Below are 22,939 nucleotides of genomic sequence, written 5' to 3' on the forward strand. Positions count from 1 at the left end.
TTATGAGCTCAATTTTACTTGTGCAAATTATTTGAGAACCAGATTACACATGTAGCCTCACTGACATCTGGAGGGCAAGACTTTTTCCCACAGCCCCAAAGAAGTAAAGCACCCTTGTTCAAGAAGGACTCCAGAGCGTGAATGTGTGTCTGCTGAGCATGTGTGCTGGACTCAGGTTCGTGTCAAGCTGCAATCTCTGTCTGAGGGTGGCGTTGGACCACATTTAGAGGCTTTACTTTAGAGAAGGCAGGAGCTACTATTATGAAGGAGGAGTTTCATCTGCTTGTTGAAGTGTGTCAGCTATGATGTTTCATGGTCATCTTAAAGGCCTGTTTCTTGGTGGTCATTACAAAATGACCTGGAGTCCAAGTCTGCTTCTGAGCCTTAAGCCCCACCAGTGACCAGATCAGTAATCTCCTCTCAGGTCTTACTGGCTGTTCCTTCCACCAGAGAGGAGGGATATTTTCAGCATCCCTGGTTCAGTCTTCAGCAGAAATGAACAAAATAAACATCAACATCTTTGGCTCATCCCTTCCAGGTCCACATTGTGGATGCACCAGTAATATTCTTGAGGGGGTCCTGTATTTCCTTTGGACTCCTGATACACAGCAAGAGGCAGGAGGAACGAAACGCAAATGCTTTCTGATGGGCCTGCCCCAAATTCACCAGTTACAAGCCATTTGTATGGAAATGACTCTACAATTACTATCCTAGAGCTGCATCCAACCTCAGCTTCTGCCAGCAGAAGATACGGGGTACCAGATGGCAGAAATCCTACCCAAGCACCAAGCGGTTTAAACTGCTCTTTTTGCTAGGAATTTAAATGGTCCATATGCTGAAAGTATAATGCTCGGCTGCACCCTGGCTGCCTAGCAGAGGTCTCTGCTGTCTGGGCTACAGGGGATGAGCAATTAGCTCTGAGCGGCTAGGAGCTGGTGCCCCCCCTTACATCCCAATGTCAGACTGTGCTACAGTCATACACATGCTAAAATGTCTGATCATGCATCCAGAGGAGGATGGTGGTGCCTACGTTTATAGTCTGACTGTCAAATTGGGGGTGTTGTGACAGAGGTTTGAGAGAAAAGCAAAGACTGAGAGTGGTCTGGGTGTCTGGTCTCCCCCTTTTCTTAGCTATCTGCTGCTAGGATTGGCTGGTGAAACCCTGAGCTAAAGGTTTCAAAGGACATAGTTTGTTGTGGATTTCCGAGAAGCGCAAACACTGCTCTCCCTCGAAATCTGAGGCTGCAAATCCTCCCCTGGAGAGCTGCTTTGCCACCAGCTGCAGGGTGCCTGGCACAGAAGGTCATCAGCTCTGGTTACAGGTTGCTTGCCACAGGGCAGCTAGGACGGCCCTGCTCTTTCATCATCTGGGCGATTTCATTTGGTTGCTGTAAATAGCTTCCTTCTCCCCTGAGCAGATCCCCTACTCCAGGCACCCATCATAAGTCATCTTCCAAAAACCTGCTGTCAGCCTGGCTGGCTGAGGCTGTACCTGCTCCAGGGCAGTAATGCCCTTTTTTGTGTGAAAAGATGACCAAGCACAGTGCTTCAAATGAAAAAGTGCCCCGCCTTGTGCAGAAATGTTATCCCTTCTCCTGATTTATAGCCTTTTCTATGATTCATCCAGTCTCCCCTTACCATTTGTGTTGGATTTGGACTCCAGCCGGATGGCTCGGAGAGCTTGTCTAAAGAAACCCCTGGAGAAAATTCCTTTCCTGGTCAGCTCACTCTGAATTACTCCTCTGCTTAAAATGTACTCTCACTGTCCTGGATCACTGCCTCTGGATTTATTACGTAACGTTTGTCTAATTTAAATTGCATATTCTATTTACTGGCCCAGATGCCTGAAAGGTCTGCTTCACCCTGAATCTGGCTACATTGCTGTTCATTATTCACTTTTTCACTCTCCAGTTCTGGCACTATCAACCAGCGTTGGTATCTTGTATCTGACATCCTTATCTAAACCATTTAAGTACATTCAATCCATTTAAAAGATATGGAGGTCAGATTTTTAGAAATCTTACAAGGTCATTGCAAATAAGGCTAAGTTGTCATTTGTTTTTTGCTTGTCCTTTTCATATGGAAAATTGTATTTTGATATTCATAAGGAGACTTTTATTAGCAAATGTAAGAGTGCGTTGAAACAGATCTTTTAATCATGCATGTAATTTTTTATGATTGTGACTATTAGTATTTAGCGTGCTTGTTATCCTTGATGGTTTTTTGGCCAGAGGGTCTCCAGATGAACAAAGCTGCACATACTTTAGTAAATTATTCTCTCTGTATCTGTGAGTTATTGACCCTTTTAAAAACACTTTTGCTAATGTATATTTATATATATAAAATAATAGTGTTGTTTCTAATGGGGATAGACAACATGCATTTTCCAGTGCAAATGACTCTTTCTAGCTGTTCCTCTCAGCCCTGTGTCAGACCTAGGTAACTTCTAGGGGGATCCACGGCTATAACAGTAACCCAGAGCTCCTTGGAGGCAGTGCTTTAAGTACTGCTGTTATGGTGAGCATTAAATCAAACTTCTAAAAGGCTTCAGGCTTGTGAAGACAAGTGCTCCATAACAAGCATTTTGAGCTAGGTCCTGCAAAGCATCTGAAACCCAGACACTGTGTCCACAGCAGTGGGGCACTGGGGTGGCATCTCCTCATATTGTGGCACAGGTGAAGGCAGCTCAAGCCCAAGCAGAGACTGGAGCAGTCTCATACTGCATAGACAGTGCCTCATTAAACCCTTGCCACCACCCCAGTGCTGGAGCACGCTGGGCTATTTCGTGCCCAGAGGGGACACGTCACCAGAGAAAGCCCCTCTACCCAGGTGAGGAGGAACCAGGGGCCATTTGCTGCCAGAAAGCACCTTAGGTACAGACAGGTGGCCATAAATGAAAGTTGTCCTCAGGCTGCTTTTAAGCTCTGCCTGAGCACCTGCCCTGGTGCAGCTGGCTTTTCTGGAATTGGCTGAGTGCTCCTCAGCTATGGCTCCCCAACGTTTTAGAGGTGGGGAGGCATGGTTCATGGATTCAGTCTAGGCTCACAAACTCTTCTGTTCCCCCCGAGGCAGTTCATAGGAGTCATAAAACCTTGAACTGCAGGAGCTTCAGCCTCTCCTATCGTGTATGAACTTGTTTCCAGTGTTTCATTGGGCTCCAGGGCAAGTTTGTTCATTTCAATAAAAATGAGTTCTCTTCCCAAATACAGCAAATAGTAGGCAATCCTTGACAGTAGATATGAATCCATTTTCACAGGAATCAGGTCTTACATCTCTGCAAGTAGACTCTATTTTCACAAAGTAAGTAGATAAAGGATTTGAGGTTTGGAATAAATATCACATTACAGGGGGGAGGTGAAAAACTTTCTCACATGTAGCATGCACTGAGCTGGTATCTCCATGGCTCATGTTACCGTACATCTCACACTATGTCTCTGAAGTGAGGAAGTGCTGTCATTCTTCTCACTGGATACATGGGGTCGTTTAATGATGGACAGATGGGAAATCTGTAAGAAAGCTAGAAAATAACCTAGATTTCATGAGATCTGGACTAGGAAAAGCAAGTTAGGTGGTTAAAAATTATTGTGGATTAGAAGATAAGTCACCAGACTATGAGACCGAAGTGGGTTTTATCAGGCATTTATTGCATTTACTGGTTCTCAGCTTACAGGGGTGAAATAAAAATGTCAACAGTTGACAAAGAAATTAAACTGATCCAATAGCTATTAACTTTTTATACTCATCAGGTGGCACTAGTCAAAAAATAATTCTTGAGTAATACATGTGCTAAATATCAACAGTAAGTTTCAGTATTTGTCATCAAATGTACTTTAGTACTGAAGCTACCCATGCACAGAAAAATAAAAGAAGCAAGTAATGTTTGCAGACAGAAAGACTAGGGATGCCGTGCTAAATACAGGAACAAGTCTTCAGAAAACCACTCTGGTTATCAGTAAAATGAAACTATTAGAAATTAGATAAGCATTAAAATGAGAACCTAGAAAAGATAAATTCTTGCATGCTAAATGTAAAACTAAATGAAGAAGGACAAAAAGATTTTCAGATCTTTGCCAAGAACATAAAAGGTACCAGTGATGATAATGGCAGCAGAATCAGCAATAAAAAATGAACCCCCTTTGGTACAGGATAAGAGTCAATGAAACCAGTAGATGATCAAGAAGCAAACAAAGTATTCAAGAGAGGCAAGATCATGATAGAAAAGGAAATTAATTCTTGGTCTCACTGTTCACTACCTGTGAGACAGGGTCTCACAGCAGAACTGTATTTGATGCTGAGGAGCCTAAAGAGCTATCTAAACCAGAAGTGTCCATAGACGGGATTGCTGGAAAAACCACAACAAGATAGAGAACATCGAAGAGCTGTAAGGGAATTCAGATACGAAATTATTCAACAACTAACTGTGCTATGTAACCTATCATTTTTTCCCCAGAATAATGTACAGTGGCAAATGTGTCACCAGTCTTTAGTAATGACTGTAGGCATCACTGGGAACTACAGACTAGTAAATCTCCATTAAAGACAAGTCCAACTTGTACAAATAATCATAAACAGAATTTTTACACACAAAAATACATACACGTTGCTGGGGAAAAACTGCACAGATTTTGTAAAGTCTTACCTTTAAAACATATCAGAGGGACTTGGAGGAACTAGCAACTGCCTGAAAAAATGTGATGCAGATGATAAGTAATTAACTAATTAACTTCTATTTCACTATGCATTTGATAAGATCTCTCACCACAGGTTTTTAAGAAAGGGAGGCTTTTGTGGAGTCCACAAGGCAAGGGGCACAGCAGGGAGGGAAGTTATCTAGCAGCAAAGTTCTTGCTCTTGCTCTACGTATTTGTGTGTTTTCCAGCAAAGCTGTTGAATCATGAAGTGACAAATTCTGCAGAAAATACAAAATTACTCAGGACAATAAAATATGAGACAACTTGTGAGGAAGAATATCAAAGAAGTCTGCAAATTTGAGAGTGATGTGGAGCAGGGAAATGGGGAATGATGATTCATTATTTCTGGCAGTACAAGACCCATGAGGTACTCAAAGAAAACTAGGAAGCAGCAAGGCTGAAATAAACAAAAGCGTTTTTTTCCATAATATACATAAATTCTTAAACTGTGGGACTCTTTACTGCTGAACTGCTTTTTCAACTGAAAACAGGTTCAAAAACAGATTAGGCAACTCAGGACTATCAGTGACTAAGACAAGCTGGCATGAATTAATTTCAGGTCAGACTCAGTATGGCAGTTTCAATACTCTGTGGAAAAAAAGTGTTTTTGCTGATGGCACAAAATGGTACTTCTTGTATTAAAGTATTCTTACATTTAAAATGCATCCTTACACAGTGAAGTGAGCTGTCAGAGTTTTGTTCTTGGCACAGTTGGTCAGAAAAATTGCAGAAGAATTTTATTGCCATCAGAAATCCAAACACTTTGCAAAAGAGGATTGCTTACAGCAGACTCCTGGAAGAAAATCAGTGGAAAAAGTACTGACAATGTAATGTTGAAACATCCCATTCAATTTTTTATTTTTAAACAACTTTCTGCCTTGATTTTTTTACTTTGTATTAGCTTTTTTGCTACAACATAATATTAACTTTAAAAAGTCAAGGTCAAAACAGAATGCTTCCATTCCCATTACAACAAAACCTGTCAATCAACTTGAAATACGTTGGGTTTTTGTAGATTTCGCTTTACTTGGAATATCAGACATTGGGTGTTTCACTGCAATGCAGAATAAAGTCAACTTTTGAAATCTGAAAGACCTTTAAAAAACAGGACTCTTGTTCTTTAAAACTTGGTCAAAGTCACTCTATTCTCTTTCTCTTTCAGTTTGCTTATCTGAAAAGTGGTAATAACGTCGTGGATCCATCTTCACAAAGCCATTTCAGACTGAGCACCAAAGAATCACACATTTCTGTGCCTTATGCTAACATTGCATGATCTCAAGCACGATCCCAATCCCACTGCTTTCAGCTGTACCCCTCTTTCCCATAGTCATTTGTTCACAGATTTCAAGGGTACAACATACAGCGTATTTCTTCTATGAGAACTGCCCATGATGTGGTTTGGGCCTTTCTTTTTCCCCTCTCCTTTTCTTTCTGTCCTTGTCTAATGTTTTTGGTTTGCCTTTTTATTTTTGCAAACTGGGAATTGTTCCCTTCTGGGATGGGAGGAGGAGTTACTGTCCTGGGGGCTGTTGGATTTTTCCCTTGTCCAAGATCTTTTTATGGTTAGTGCCTTATTGAGTGGAGCATGCAAACTCCTGACAGTCTGAGCAGAGATGAATCAACTTTGGCAGGACAGCATGCAGAAGCTTACAGTGCCACTGCTTGTGCTATAAATACAAAACTAAAAGGAAGATCTCATTCCCTAAACTATGCACATTACATCCTCAAATCGGGGACTCAAGCATGCTTTGTGCTGTACATTAGCCATCTGCACCAGAGGGGAATGTCTTCCTCATTTTGTTCCCAGGATGGAGGCATCAGGATTGCTATGAGATAGCGTGAGGCGGGAAGAGTTTTCTGGGTCATGGAATGGCAATAAGCACTTCAAACATCTTTCTTGGCTTCTGGAGTCCCTACATCCAGCACCCCAGAGCGTGATTTCTTTTTATAAAAAGAAAGCCTGTGCTATTTTTCATACCAATCACATGCTGTTCTAAATGGCTTAAAAGTTTCAAGGACTCCAAATGCTGAAAAACAGCTGTATGCTGATGTGAGCAGCATGTGTAAGGATGATTTAAATCTAGTTTTTATCCTATTTAACTCCCAGTGGCTTTTATGTTTTCCATAAATGGCTGAGAAAAGTTCTTGGCTGGAAAGAGCCATAAAAACATGTAATAAATTCTCTGTAGTCTCAACATGAGCAATTCATCATATTTTTGTTTGTTTGTTTTCTGGGATTTTGTTTGCTTTCTGTGACTTTGACATGTCTTGGATCTCTGATGAGTCTCTTGTTACTCACTACACACTGATCCACATCGATAAACTGTCCTTTATGCTTTGGTTTCAAGGTAATGACCCACATCCAGAACAGAACATCCATTGCCTGGGATGGCCACAAGGACAAGGACAAGGACCACCTGTGTCCTACTGAAATGTGAGTCTTCCTAAAAATCTCTCCTGTAGGATAATTATTCTCAGCAACCCAGAGGCCACAAGAGGCAGTAGGACTCTTTAGCAAGAGCTTAGTAGATTACAAGCAGAGTTTTGGGTTTTGACTGTGCCCTGTTGCTAACTTGGGAAAGCACTCTGTGGCACCCAGCCCAGCTCAGCAGAACTGCTGACAGAGGATTTCAGGTCCTCCTGAACAGATTGTAGTGCACATATTCACATCACATCTCCAGGGTCAGATTTAGTGATAATTTGACTCAAACTAATATCTACATAAGGGGATTTTGCAAATTTATAATTTCCAAAGGGCACATCTGCTAATATTCTATTATAATTTCTGAACTCCATTTCTTTCATTAAGGAGCTAATTTTGTTCCCAAGAGGATCATTAGCTTTTACCCATTTTGATTAATTTAATTCATATTACCAATAGCTACCTAAGGCTTTATGAACTGGATGGGAACTTTTAACTTTTGCTTTAACGCAGTCTCTCACCATGAGAAATCTTGTCACCTCTAATTGCATTTAGAGGAATTTAAATTCCCTTCCTTTGACGTTTTTTTTCCAGATCTGTACAGAGTAAAGTGCATGTTGTGCTCTTCACAATGCTCTCATTCTGCCTTCATAAAAGCATTAAGCGTGCAGGGCTCTTTGTCCAGGATTATCCCAAAATCATTCTCAAGAGACTTGATCCCAAGAGGTATGGGATTTCCTCAGCTCCCACTGAGGTACAGAGGAGCACTACAGAGGATTTTCTTCTCCTCATATCTATTGCAGCGGAGTTTAGCCTCGGGCTCTTCTCCTCAAGTCTTCCTGGGGTTCTTTACAGCTATCTTGAGATATTTGTGCAAAGGAGAGAGGAAGTGGCCAAGGTAATTACCTTTCACCCATCATGGACACAGGGATGAGGTAACAACAGCAAAAAAGGGTTGAAGGGGTGCTTGGTGTATGACTTCTGGGAAAACACCCACACTTCTACAGAAGTAGGAACAGGTGCTGTTAGTGAATGGGGCAAATTAGGCTTCTTGGACATGTCTGGTGGCTACCACCCTCCCTGCAACCCCCGTCAAGCAAACACCAACATGCTTTCTCTTCCCCCACTGTCACGTTTAAGCTCCAGGCACTGGCTGTGACCATAAATATAACCATTACCAGCAATTCCTTCTCAGATCCTGATTGGAGATTTGATAGCAAAGTGCAAGCGCATATTCCTGCATTCCCCATTTCTTTCCATTTTTGCTTCAATGGTTTGTATTTGCAAAAGCTACAGTGTTGTTTAATTTTCATTTCTATTGACTGTCAATTGGAATTCATCCTAACTGGATGAAAAAATCACCCTCCTCAGGCCTAAAATGCCACTCTGCATGTTCCAAATTGCCTTGTTATTTTTGGATGCTTAGCTTCAGCTGTGGGGATTGTAGTTGATCCTGCAATTCCCTGACAATATCTTTAAAACTGGTGGGTCATGATCACAGGTAAAAACACTTGGTATAGGAAACAGGCTTTCAAAGCCCTTTACAGTGGCAACTATAAATGGCAGAAACATGGTAAATGTTTTGCATGGGCAAAGTACAAGAGGAACCTGTGTTCTCCAAATGGCACATCCTTGGAGGCCACACAGTTGCTATTTAGAGACCTTGAACGGTCACCAAATCCAGAAGGAACAGTGGGCACTATAAATAGTATGTGCTGGGACTGATGTGGCAGAGCTAGAGATGAGCAATAGTGCTGCAAAACCTCTGGGATAAAAGCAGAGATGTAAAAACATGGGTCTGGATGGAGAGTTTGGCCCATACCATTGATGCTAAGGTAGTTAGAACCACTATTATGTGAATTCCCTTACTGCATGCATATTTTGCAGTGCGCAAGCGGGAGGCAGCCTGCCAAACCTTACCTTGTTGCATGCTGATGGTGAGCCGGAGTCCACACCGAGTAACAGTGCAGAGGAGGACCTCATCCTGAAGCGGCTGGCTGCCCTGTGCATACAGCACAAAGGCAGTAAACTCCTCATCTCACCAGCCTATAAATCTTTGTTGACCATCTCTGTACGTGTCTTCATAAGAACATTTGATCTAATAGCCTTTTTAAAAATTTCCCTTCATTTTCCAGTATAACCCCCCAGTGAATCATTAATGTAACAAGATAAAGATCTCTAGCTAAGGAATTATTCTTATTATAAAGTTCCCAAGTTCTAGTAGCAAACCTCTCCAGGGTATATATTAAACCAAAAAGGTCCCACACAATCATTTAAATCTACAAAATTCAATTCATTTCTGACTCCCTCCAGGCACTTGTTTTATAGTGATCTAATAAAGGGGAGTTGTGGCTGTTAAATGATGAAGTCTCCAAAGGGGATGTGGGAACTCTGCACACTAGTCCCCAACATTTGCTGGGAAGCTTTATTGCTCCATCTCGCCTGCATCCCTTTTGAAAAGGAAGCCTTTCAGAGACTTGCAAAATGAATAGATGATTCTGTTTTTAAAGAAAAGCAAAGCCCATAAAAGTTTCCTTACATAAATGTACCACTCAAGGATATAGGTTACAAAAAGATTCAGCTTAATTGTTCCAGAAATTATGTGTACACCTTCACCAAATCACTGAAACTGAAGATGGAGCAGATGCACGTCTGCTCTACCTCCTTGCTTGTGCAAGAATGTTCCCTGCAATCCTTTTCCTGCTACTTCCTCCAGTCTAGTTCTAAATTACCTGTGAAATTATCATTGGTACAATTCTGCCGCACAATAATGCACATAGATTCCATGGCAGACAGTCTCTGATGGTTTTTTTTTTCACAGGCTTGAAAATAGAGAGGTAGAGATAATAAAATACTAGCTTTCCTGATTGCATCAAAAGCATAACTGCAGGTACATTGGTATCATCCACTAAACCACACTCAAGAGACATCAGAAGCTTTTTTTACAGTTGGAAAATATATTTACATGAGGTGTTGTGTTAGAAAAACTAGTTGCCTACCTGGCATTAAACACAACTTCCTATCTAATGCAGACACAGGGCTAGGTCAAGCTTGATAATACCACAGCTAATTACAGTTCACCTGAGAAACCCCAGGGTTAATCATCATCAGCTAATACAGATTTTGCAGTACCCATTTTTGTCCGTGCTTAGAGAATATTTACATTCATTTTTTAACTGTGTGGGTAACTACTGTATTTTGTAACTCACTGTATTTTCCTTGTAAAGATGAGGCACAAAAGAGGAAATTGGAGCTTCCTTCCAAAGTGCAAAAAACAACATTTCTCAGGTGGACCCACAGAGACCAGCAGAGAACCATCTTTATTTCCAAGGAAGTCAATTCAGTTTGTCCTCCAGAGCCCACACCTTAACGCATTAAGTGTTTTTTTGGGGGTTGCCACTGGGATCGAGTGGTTTTTTTTGGCCAAAGGCAGGCTTTGTGAGAATGTTTAAAGAAATCAATATGTGAGGTTTGTCTAAGGTTACATGTTTGTTAATGTTTTATTGATTACGCTATTGGTTGTAAATTATGTAACTTAATAAAGCTGGGGACTCTTTCTAATAAAGACAAAGAGGTTATTCCATTAGCTGGCAACTTAAGGCAAAGAAACTTAATAATATAGCACATTATAAGACCACAGCCCAGAGACTGACAAATCCAATTCATCATGGAAGTGGCTGTGATGTTGCAGACACCGGTCTATGTCCTCAGGCAATTAGGCAGCGCAGGTCAAATTTAAATGAGGGCGAAGTCTGCTTTCTGAAGCAGTCATTTGGCCATAAAAAAAAAAGGATGAGAATAGTGAAGTGGCCCAAAAGGACACCCAGAGCCATTCTGGAGCCTGGGGCAGCCCCTGGACACCCCATGCTCAGTCGAGACACCATCACAGCCTCCTGTCACTTGCTCATGCTGTTAGCCAAGACTTCTTTTCAGCATTAGTTTTCCCCCAAACTGCTTCCCACATCTCCTTGGAGATGAACCTGGTTTAATTTATTTTATTTTCAAGAAAGCTCTCATCACCCAGAAAAAAAATCCATAAAATGGTTTTAAAAGTAAATGAATCAGTGAATTTCCAAGTGACTGAAGATTGCCTCTCCACAATAAAATTGCATTTCTATGGCTGTGGAAGACAGATACTGCAGCTCCCCTTTGCACATGTGGGATTAACAAGCACCTGGTTGCAGAAGCGGATCTAATATTTGACCTCATCACAGTGCCAAGCATGGGAGTCTTTCTGAGCATTAAAAAAGCATCCCACGTCAGAGGATGTGGAGGCATCTCCTCCAGCTGCCTCAGCAACCTGCTGCTTTTTATTTAGCTGGGAGCAGAGGCTCCAAATTCTGTCTCCTGACTGGTGCCCAGCCCTGCTCCCCTCACCCATGCACACACAACCCAGCCAATGCCCTCCCAGATCCAGGCAAGACCACCCAGACCACTCTTTGGGTGCTTGAAGCACCGTCAGTCCACAGGGGGCATGGTAGCCGCTGGGATTTCTAATTAACGCAAGCTGGGAGCTGGAGGAGTAGGTCTGCTGCCAACAAAGGCTCCTCTCCAGACCCCATTTTTGCTCCTGGACTGTCAGCGTAACCATTAACTGACAATGCGGAAACCATCCATCAGGCGACACCGGTCCTCCAGTCAAGAAGCACCAGCTGTTGTCAGGAGAAAACACCTGGAATAATCTGCCTCTTGTGTCAATGAATTTAGGCAGCTAAAACGGACGTACTCAGGATCACCTGGTACATTTTGCAAATGTAGGGTCTCCCAGCTCCTGCCATTAGGAGCTTTTCAGTTTCCCAACTTCCTAATTTTCTTAAGAAATTCAGAGGTTGGGGCCAGATTCTGCTTGTGGTTACTTCTGCCTGAAGTCAAGGGAGTTAGTAGGGGCTGCATGCATGGAGTGGCTCCAGCATTATGGATTTGAAGCTGTGAATTAATCCCCAGGAAGGCACATTTATATCACTGAGTATTTAAGGGGGACAGCATAACATAACTGGCTTTGTTTATTTGCGTTTTTTTTAGTGTTGAATGTATCCTGCCCTACCATATGCATTGGTACAAACCCACTAAGCCTGTAACCAGAATCCTAAACTGAAATCCATCCCCATAACAAACATCTTACCCTTTCACTAAAATCGCTGCCCTCTCAATCCTGGAAGAGTAAGAAAAAAGCCTCACAGCCCAAGTATTAATTCAGAAAAAAACTAAAGCTTAAAGGAAATGCCAAAATATATTTTGGGAAAAATCCTCAAGGACAATGATCCACTCTTATATGGCTCTGTGGTGAGGAAGAGACCAGGCCACACTAGTACAAGAATGACCACACAGCATATTTTGAAGGAGACATGTGTCTCAGAGCAAGCTTGCATGGCAGCAGTAGTAAGTTTTATTTTAAAACAGAGCAGTCAGTGAAATGATGGACTGCTGACACTCTACAGGGCACAAAGTGAGCTCCCAAGCATACGACCCACATAGCAGCAAATTATTCTGACTTGACCATTACCCACAGGTAATGAATCTAATGAGCTAATGAGGAGCTGCCAACCAAGGGTTGGTCTCAAGTGGGAGGTGTTGGCCTGAACATGTTCCCGTTGCAGCAAACGAAGAGTTGCTTGGCTGTTAGCACAGGAACAGCCTCAAACCCTTCATTTGTCTGGTTGGGAGTTAAATTTTGTGGGAGTTACAAATAATGCTGGAAAGGAATGATAAACACTTCCAAATTTAAGGTCATGTTTGCAAGTTGAATTACTGTTGTAAGGATGGGAATCTCTCAGGTGACTGTTGTTTCTGCCCCATTGCCATTACCCTGAATTGCACTGTCAGTGCTGCCAGTTTAACCTTGACCTCAGCTCCTATCTTGTTCCTTGCTCTCTCCGGTTTCTGCCTCCAAGCAAGCTGGAGAGGAGAGGGAAACCAGAAAAGCTGCTACAGCATGAGGATGAGCATATAGCTCATCCAGGTGAGCTGTATTCGGTCATTACACTTTTCAATCTTTCTTTTGTCTTGCAACATCATGTTCACATCTAATTATGATCTGACGGGGCAAATCCTTGGTATGATTTTAATATTTATTCCTGTGAATAACCCCTCTAAAATGAAAGAATTACTGTTTGCATGATCAAAGCCACTGTAAACTCTGTGTTCTCTGAGGTGGCAAGTGTGTTTTATATTTGCTCTCTAAGCTGCTTTGAACGCTGTGGCCATTGCAAAAATAATACATAACAATGAGTTTCCAATAACAATACTTAACAATTCTTCACTGATGAGAAGGGAAAATGTCTGATTCAATCATAATTTCGTTATGCAGGGTTTTTTTCTTTATGACATTGTTAAATAAGCATGAATGACGTACGGTATCCTGGGTTTTATTGGAGGCATAAGCATCAGGTTCATTCACAAAATGCTCCCCATTATTGCACATAATTGAAAAATAAAAGAAAATACCTCTTTGGGAGTTTAACATATATGATTTCTTTTAAAGAGCTAAAGCTATGGGAGATAAGCAGCATTAATTCTGTGCATGCTCTTTTTAACTTGCATTATTTTTTAATCTTTTCAATGACTCAAGACCCAAGGTTTCTATTTAAATGTGCTTTTTTAAAAAAGAAATTAATGCTTACAGTCCAATGTCAGGTCACTTTCTCCAAGCGTGACTTGGATATTTAACTTTATTACTCATTGATTTATGTTATGGTGGGACCTAGCATTATCAATCATTGTGCTAGATACTCTACAGACTTCTGACAAAGATGATGGCCCAATCTACATGATCAGAAACAACAGTTGGGCAAAAGGAGTAAACAGCAGCTCCCAGGGACATAGGGACATGGGAGGGAAGGCAAGGCCAAGACGACAAGTTCAGATGTTGTGGAGTTTTGCAGAAACCACTACCCCATGTTCCCAGCATAACATCTCCTTGTCTGTTGCATACAGCTTCTTAAAAATACAAATCACTATAAAGTGATAGAGAAGTAAAACTAACACTGGACAAGGTGGTGGAGGACAAGGCAGGGTCTTGATAGGAATGGCATTTTCTTAAATGGTCTGTGGTAGGAAAACATTTGGAAATTACTCTCAAGGTTTCTCCTCCACCTCAGTTCTTTTGTTCTGGGGAAAAGTTATCTCACTGCCTTTTCCGATCTTTAGTGATTCACAGGACAAATATGTGCTGAGGTAGCGAGTGGGCACTGAGCGATGTCTGGGGCACAGAGAGGCCCCAGAGCAGGGGGTGTCAAACAAATGTACTGAGAAGTTCTTGCCCTTTCTGGTGTCTGCAGGGGGTGCTGGTGGCCACACTCCTTTCACACCCTGGGACACAGTAGCTCTTGTCCCCTTCCACGATGAAGCCTGGGAAGTCTCTCCTTACCACCCTCGCAGCATCTGGGAAGGGCACAGAGTGGGAGAGGGTGGGAGGAGAGAAAAGATGTTATTGAAGATCATAGGTCAGGTTCTGGTAAACTCTTTAAACTTACCCCAGTTTTGTCTACTTAGCATTTCATCAAAATGCAGCCATGTTTTAAACAAACCTCTGAAGCCTGTCTCTCCAGTGAAGCCCATTACATTTTGTGCTGCACAACTTTGATCTCGCAGAACAGTCTCTTTATATTAAGTAATAAGGCATCATTTGGTTTGCATTTCATCCATTCTTTATCTCATTTACATTCAGGTAATTGCTTCCACATGCTCTTTAGTAAAAGAAAAATCCAACTGCAGTTCAGGCATGTTTACATTTATGGATGAATTGAGTATGTCAAGTGTCGATAGTTTTTTGGTTTTGGTTTTGTTTTTTTCTTCCTCCTGCAAAGTGATCAATCTGCAAAGACTGCTTTGGAGTGGGGAGGAGAAGGAGAGTCCGTAATTCATGTTCCAAAATTTTCCAAAATTGCTCCCAACTGAGATGTTTTTCAAAGCCCTAATTTACCATATATAAAGCTTTAACGCTTGCCATGCCATCATGTTTATGTCAAGGTAGGCCTCCTATGCATTCAGTCGTGTGTCACTATTTAATAGGGCAAAAGCTTTAACTCCTTCTATGTTATGAGCTGTAAATATGCTAAGTCTGTGAGTATTTCTTCGAAGTGGAACAAAGCTGTATTTTCTCTTTCCTAGGAATGTGGGGTGACTAACTCCACTTGTCTCCTGTGCTGCTAGCAGAAAGAGTAGTAGTTTGCCAACTACAGCATGAATTGTGAAGCCTGAGAGAATAGCAGTACAGACATATTAAGGCATGTTTTAATTTTAAATATTTTTTAAATTACTTTTTTTTTTTTCCTTTTTTGCATGAAAGCTATTGATGAGAAGGAGTAGAAACAAAGTACGGGCTGTACTGGAAGACGTAGAACAGATCCGTGTTCTGCATGCTATATAAAGATTAATGTTCATACACCGACAGTTTTTGTCAGCGGAGTTGACATTTTTTTCCCTGTTGCTAATGTTAATGGAAATGTACTAGCACAATTTACCAGAGACATTTACAGCTGTTAAGATGGAGTGAAATGGAAAAAAGCTGTGAGAAGACAAACCCAGGAGATTTGACACCTGCTTAGGTGACAGGAAGCATGAACTGAAGGAAGAGTCTCTTATTTTAGGGTCATGGCAAACTTTGCCAAATTCTGTTGTTTAGGAACTGTAGTAAATGTTGTAGGAGTATTGCTTATCTTTTTTTTTTACTAATGTTGAGTGGGGTTTTGGTGGGGAGGGTGAGGGAGCAGTTTTTTGTTTCTCCAAAGGAAGGAGCACTTTAACCAGTCCCTCTTTTAAGCAGAATGTAGTACAGCCAGTCACAATTGCCTGGATCTTAATCCACTTGACTGTATTTCTATAGTAAGTAGGACAGAGGGCCTAGCAACCTGATTTGCTTGTATGCACTGCTCTGTGCACTTAACAAAAGAGCTACTGTAGTATGCAAATCTCTCATTTCTTCTTGGGCACCAAGCAGCCTCCAAGAAGTCCCACACAGATAATCTGTTTATCCTGGGCACTTATCGTAATATAGGAGCACTTCATAGTCATCAAGTCCAACTGTTTACCCAATGCTACCATGCTTTCTAAACCATGACCTCAAGTGCCACGTCTACACATCTTTTAAATACCTCCAGGGTTGGCGACTCCACCACCTCTCTGGGCAGCCTATTCCAATGCCTGACCACTCTTTCAATGAAGAAAATTTTCCTGATATCCAATCTAAACCTCCCCTGATGCAGCTTGAGGCCATTTCTTCTCATCCTATCACTAGTAACTTGAGAGAAGAGACCAACACCCACCTCACTGCAACCTTCTTTCAGGTAGTTGTAGAGAGTGATAAGGTCTCCCTCAGCCTCCTCTTCTCCAAACTAAACAACCCCACCTCCCTCATCTGCTCCTCATAAGACCTGCTCTCCAGACCCTTCACCAGCTTCATTGCCCTTCTCTGGACAGGCTCTAGCAATTTGATGTTTTCTTGTCGTGAGGGGCCCAAAACTGAACACAGTATTCGAGGTGTGGCCTCAGCAGTGCCGAGTACTGGGGGACAATCACTTCCCTACTCCTTCTGGCCACACTATTCCTGATACAAGCCAGGATGCTGTTGGCCTTCTTGGCCACCTGGGCACACTGCTGACTCACGTTCAGCCGGCTGTCAAACAGCACCCCCATGTCATTCTCTGCCAGGCAGCTTTCCAGCCACTCTTCCCCAAGCCTGTAGCGTTGCATGGAGTTGTTGTGACCAAAGTGCAGAACCTGGCACTTGGCCTTGTTAAGCCTCATACAATTGACTTCAGCCCTTTGATCCAGCCTGTCTAGGTCCCTCTGTAGAGCCTTCCTACCCTCAAGCAGATCAACACTCCTGCACAATGTGGTGTCATCTGCAAACTTAGTGATGGTGCACTCAAACTCCTCATCCAGAACATTGATAAAGATATTAAACAAGACTGGCCTGAATACTGAGCCCTGGGGGACCCCACTCATGACTGACCACCAACTGCATTTAGCTCCATTCACCACAACTCTCTGGACTTGGCCATCCAGCCAGTTTTTTACCCAACAAAGAGTACACCAGTCCAAGCGATGAGCAGCCAGCTTCTCTAGGAGGATGCTGTGGGAGACAGTACCAAAGGCTTTACTAAAGTCCAGGTAGACAACATCCACAGCCTTTCCCTTATCCACCAGGTGGGTCACCCTGTCATAGAAGATCAGGTTGGTCAGGCAGGACCTGCCTTTCACGACCCCATGGTGACTGGGCCTGATCACCTGGTTGTCCTACACATGCCTGGTGAGGCCACTCAAGATGAACCACTCCATAACCTTCCCCAGTACTGAGGTCAGGCTGACTGGCCTGTAGTTTCCCAGATCCTCCTTCCATCCCTTTTTATAAATGGGCATCACATCAGCAAGCCTCCAGTCACCTGGGACCTCCCCTGTTAACCAGGACTGCTGATAAATGATGGAGAGTGGCTTGGCAAGCTCCTCTGCCAGCTCCCTCAGTACTCTCAGGTGGGTCCCATCTGGCCCCATAGACTTGTGAGTGTTCAGGTGGAGCAGCACGTTGTAAACTGCTTCCTCCTGGATTATGGGGTTTTATTCTGCTCCTCGTCCCTGCCTTCCAGCTCAGGAGGCTGAATACCCTGGGGATAACTGGTCTGACTGTTAAAGGCTGAGGCAAAGAAAGTGTTAAGTACTTCAGCCTTTTCCTCATCCTCAGTCCTTAACACAGGCTTCCAACTACTATCCCTAGAAAGTAAGACTGAGTTCCTCAGTAACTTAGGTCCTACAAAATGGATGTCTAGAGGGCCTTAGCTGAAGGACGTATCCTCAGGACTAGTGTCTTGCAGCCCAGCAGAAAGGTCCCAGCACCAGATCTGGCATCGTAATTTTAGCAAGTTAACAGCACAGTTGCAAGCCCAAGGATGGGAGCTGTGAGACACAGTACAGAGAAAGGGGAGACATCTCTCCCATCCAGGAGAGTGGGTTGGTTGCACCTCCACAAGCAGTGACCCTCCCACTGAACTTCCCCAGCAGGCAGCAGTTCCCAAGCCCTGATGTCTGCAAGGACAAAGGTTGCCTAGAGCAACCCAGTGTGAGAAACATCTCTGCCTTGAAAACAGGAGGCTGGCTCATTCACCACACCAGGGCACAGGTTTGGAATAATTTATTTATTAATTTATTATCCACATGTAAAACCTAGCATGACTGAGTGCTGCACAGACCCGAAAATGATGAGACCATATGTTTGGCTGCATAAGCCAGTGTGTGCGCGTGCAGTCACTTGCCCATTGCTGTTATATAGTTCTGATATCCAGGGATGGGATGCAGACAAAAATTGCCTTTATTAAATGTCACATATTATGAACAGTTCCAAAATTCAAGTGCAGATGTGTTGGAGACTATGAATTTCTGCAAGGCCACCAGGCAATGTATTTCATATTGAGAAAAGCCAGAACACAGAGAAGAGTCTTTGACAGTACTCCATGTATCCTTGTGCATTTGTCCTTGAGTGAAGAAGTAAAGTTTAAAAAATCAAGTTTGTTGTAAAAAGTACTTCATTTTCTGCCTGCATTGTTATTAGCTTTTAGCCAATGGACAAGGACCAGTTGTCCACTTTTGAGGCACAAAATTGTCCATTGTTTGGTTTTCTTCTATCCCACAGCTATTTTGCATACTGTAGTCTACAGAGTTTGTGTGAGATACCTCTGCTCATTACTGGCAGAGGGCAGATGTCTTGGAATGGTCCTTTCATACTGTGATGGACATCTTGAAAAGCAGTGATAAATAATTCTTCTCTGGCCAGGAGGAGTGTAGATTCACAGGATAACTGAGGTGGGAGGGGACCTCAGGAAGTCTGTAGTCCAACCCCCTGCTCAAAGGGGATCAGACCAGGTTGCTTAGGGCTTTATCCAGTTAGGTCCTGAAAACCTTCAAGGATGGAGACTGCTCAGACTCTGTGAGCAACCTGTTCCACTGCTCGACTGTCCTCATGGGGAAAACGTTATTCCCTTCTGAATTACTCATGTATCAGCTTATGCTCGTTGCCTTTCATCTTCCCACTATGCATCACTCTGAAGAGCCTTGCTCTGTCTTCTTGATAGCCTCCTCATAGGTACTGGGGGGACTGCTTTTAGGTCTCCCCAAACCCACCTCCTCTCCAGGCTGAACAAGCCCCAGTCCTTTAGCCTCTCCTCACAGGGCAAGCACTCCAGCCCTGACTGCCTTGGGGGCAGTTTTGGGGGCCCAGACTGGACAAGGGAGTCTTTAGGGAGTGCTAAGTGAGGGGATCTACTTGATCTGCTGACGGTGTTCCTGTTCACATAGCCCCAGATGCCACTGGCCTTCCTGACCTCTTGTGCTCAGTACATACCTGCAAGGTTATTTCAGCAGTAATGAGCTCCGCACGCTCTCCATTTGGGGAGCTGAGACAGCCCCATCAGCTTGGCTGCCCACCTGAATGTCAGCAGCCCCATCGCAAGAGAGGTGTGCTAGCTTGTGCTAATGAAGGGAAGGGGTTAATTTCTCCTGGCTTGTACATAACCCTACACTTCCAGCTCAGTAGATGGAAGGAATGTGATTAAATTGGTGTTGATACCAAGTCTGAGAACAGATGTGAGAGTGAATTGGCAGAGCTGGAATTCAGATGGGATGAAAATAGCAAAAGGGAGTGGGTGGAAACAGTCACACTTTTGTGTTACAGGTGCTTGGTCTAGACCCCAGCATTTGCAGAGACTCCTGTATTGTTCTTCTTACCAATTCCTACTAATGCAATTTCTCTTGTCAGCTGGGCCTTTTTCCCTTAACGTTCATGTCCAACAGTTCAGGGTTCCTCTCCCCTGAAGGACAACTTGGGCAAAAAATTCCTTTCAGATCCAGGTAGGCAAAAAGGTGTAAATATTGCCACTTTTCCTACTTCTCACACAAGACAACACTTGAACTGTCTTGCTTTCATTTATAGATAGGGAAACTGAGGCACAGAGTGCAAATGTTTTTAAAAACTACCAAACAAAAAAAGCCCAACCACTACAGGCTGTTCTTATTCCCTTCACAGAAGCAACTGAAAGACTCTGCAGAAAGCAATGGCCATGTCTGCACAGGGCTTGTGGAATCCGTGTTTCCCTTAGGACCTGTCTCTTCTCTTAGTTGTTGCCCCTTACCTTCAATCTGTCCTTGGGGTTGGTTTTTTTTAGTTTTGGTAGGGTTTGGGGGATTTGGTTTGTGTGGGTGTTTTGGGGTTTTTTGTTTTTTTTTTTTTTTTTTCCCACTGTCTGTGCATCTGTCTTGTAACAGAGCAAACGCTTAAAATCAACCCAGGCTGCCCATTTGCAGCATAACAGATGTACTTGCTTGTAACTCAGCCACAGGGACAAAGTAAGCTTTTACATCAAAAGGTCAGAAGACTTGTATGGTTTGGACTTAAAATGAAGCCTTCAAAGGACCCACTGCTCCTTGCGGTGACCCATGTCAGTCTTGCCACCACCCATTCCCTTGGTGGATTTTTCAGGATTTACATCACTGCTCTGGAGAGTTAACAGCACTCTTCTTGCAGCTTTATGCAGAAGTAATATCAGCTGTAGTCAGCAAAAAGCAGAGTACTGCAAACACAGGTCTTGGCAGCAAAGTGGAAAGAGAACAGACCATCAACCAAAAAGGTTGGTATTGTATTTACTTGTAACTCTTTAATCTCTCCAGCAGTTTGTTCCACAAATGACTAAGAATTAGGAGTTTTGTTGATATTTACTTAAAAAGGAGGTATGGGGAAAGCACTTCCAATTTACCTTTAACTATATAGCTGTATCATAGTGTTACAGAATTGTCTTCGCATACAGAGATGAGGAAAATCAATGCAGATCCCAAGGGGCAGATGTATTGGTTGAGAAGGTCACTAAATGCTTGCAGTTGCTCAATGGACTTGGAACCAGATCCCCTCTGCACTGCATCGCTGCTCAGCTCCGCACTGAGAGGGGGAAGAAAGGGAACTCGTGCACCAGGGAAATGTGCTTTATGCTCTCCAAAACAGTCTCATTAAGGGCAGAAGAAAGAAGAGAGCAAAGCATTCAGCATGCCCAAAGAGCCATATTCTGTTTGTATCATTCACAGGCACATACGGAGGATTACTTTGGTCCATGCTGTTGAATACAAGCGTGCTTGTAGCTCCTGCTCAGGAGAAATAGGTTGAAAGCTGTTCAGTCTTTACAGGAAATATTACTGTTGCAATGCTGTCAAGGTCACTGTCAGGCTGGGTTATCTGCTGTGTAAGTGCTAGCCACACAAATCAGGCTTAGCTAAGGACTATAATTCATACACTCAGCATTTTGTGGATTATGTCCTTTAGCTTTCCCTCATTGCCCTTTTAGATCTGCATTTAGCTCTAGTGTATGACTGTTGCAATTTCTCTTTGGGGTAATTTCTCCGTCTGGTGTAGTGTTTCTCTGTGTATTCCTTAATCACAGGCATACAAACTCGCTCTGTATGGGTAATTTTATGTATAATGGTTATTGTTATCTTTGGATGCAGATGGTTCACCTTTGGACAAAACAATAGAAAAATGCAGGTGACAGGAAAAAAAAATCAAAGAAAAAGTTTCAAAACCCACAAGAAATATTAACAAAGAAGAGTCTGTGTTTAGGGCACCCAAAGAGGAGTCAGGAAACCTCAGATCTCTTCCCAGTTCTCACCTAGACTTCTTCAGGAGCTTTCTGATTTCCAGATGTCTTAGCTTTTATTTATAAAACAAAGATTATGGTATTTCCCACCTCATGGATTAATTGAGATTAACTGAATTCCTTATTCTAAAAAGTATTGTAACAAAGTACTACAAACAATGGTTCTAGTATACACATATGCTTTTATACTGTCTTACAAAACTAGAGGCATTGATAAGAAGAGTAGTGGTGGAAAATAAAACAAATTTTTCTCTCCAACAAAACAATTAATCTGTATAATCAGAACAGCTCTCAATTGTGCAAGACACAGCATATTCCCTTTAATAATGAAGTGTTAAAGTCTAAAGAACATGTGCATGTGCTCATCCCCTGTATGCCAGGCAAGCTGACGCAGTGATTTTGAAATATGAATAAGTCCATATTGCAAGGAAGGAAAGGACTGCCTCTTCTGAGATGCTATGTTAAAAAATGTGTAGCTCGTTCTTTAAGATTTGCAGCCAACACGTGTTTGTTTCTTTGTTTGTTTGTTTTCCCTGTTAGTGTTGAAGTTGCTGTAATATATGAGCTTTTTTTCCTTCACTTGTCAGGTTCTCATTTGTAATATTTCCAGCTAATGTTAGGTTTTGTCCTACAATGTCACAACAGCTTCTTTACATCCTTTACCCCCCAGATGTGCAGGCATCTTCATCACTTCAGGATGTTGCCCATTTCTCTCCAGCTCTGTGATTCAGTCAAGCATCTTGGCATAAGACACTCTCACCGCTTACTCCTAAACTCTTTAAAGCATTTAAGTGGCCTTGAATGTGATCACTTCTACTGCACAGCTGGGCCTCCAGCAAATCCCCAGAATCAACCAGCCTGAAACTTCTGAGCCTGAAATTTGACTCCCAGTGCTGTTGCATCAGACCCAATCTTCTGTACTGCAGACAGTTTGGCTCAGGGAAAAAATAATGGGCATAAATGTTTACACAAAGTGCCTTTTTTCATTTTGTCCTATCTGATCTGATCCTATTTATGTATGAAAGAACAATTTTAAGTGTTTCAGTCTTTGCTGCTGATTAATTATGAATCCCTTTCAAATGAATTTTCCCTTCCTTCCTCTTGTCCACTCTCCTAAAAAAAAATTAATAATAATTTTAAAAATAAAGAAAAAAATATGACTGTCAGATATTAAGCCTTTCTGGCCAAATGAAAAACTC

At 42.5% G+C, this 22,939-nt stretch overlaps 1 pseudogene; it reads right to left on the reverse strand.

Annotated features, from left to right (window-relative positions):
• Positions 1-16,160: 16,160 nt before the first annotated feature.
• On the reverse strand, positions 16,161-17,058 carry LOC135311783 (uncharacterized; annotated as a pseudogene).
• Positions 17,059-22,939: the final 5,881 nt, after the last annotated feature.

Source organism: Phalacrocorax carbo, chromosome 2, assembly GCF_963921805.1.
Source record: "Phalacrocorax carbo chromosome 2, bPhaCar2.1, whole genome shotgun sequence".
NCBI lineage: Eukaryota > Metazoa > Chordata > Aves > Suliformes > Phalacrocoracidae > Phalacrocorax > Phalacrocorax carbo.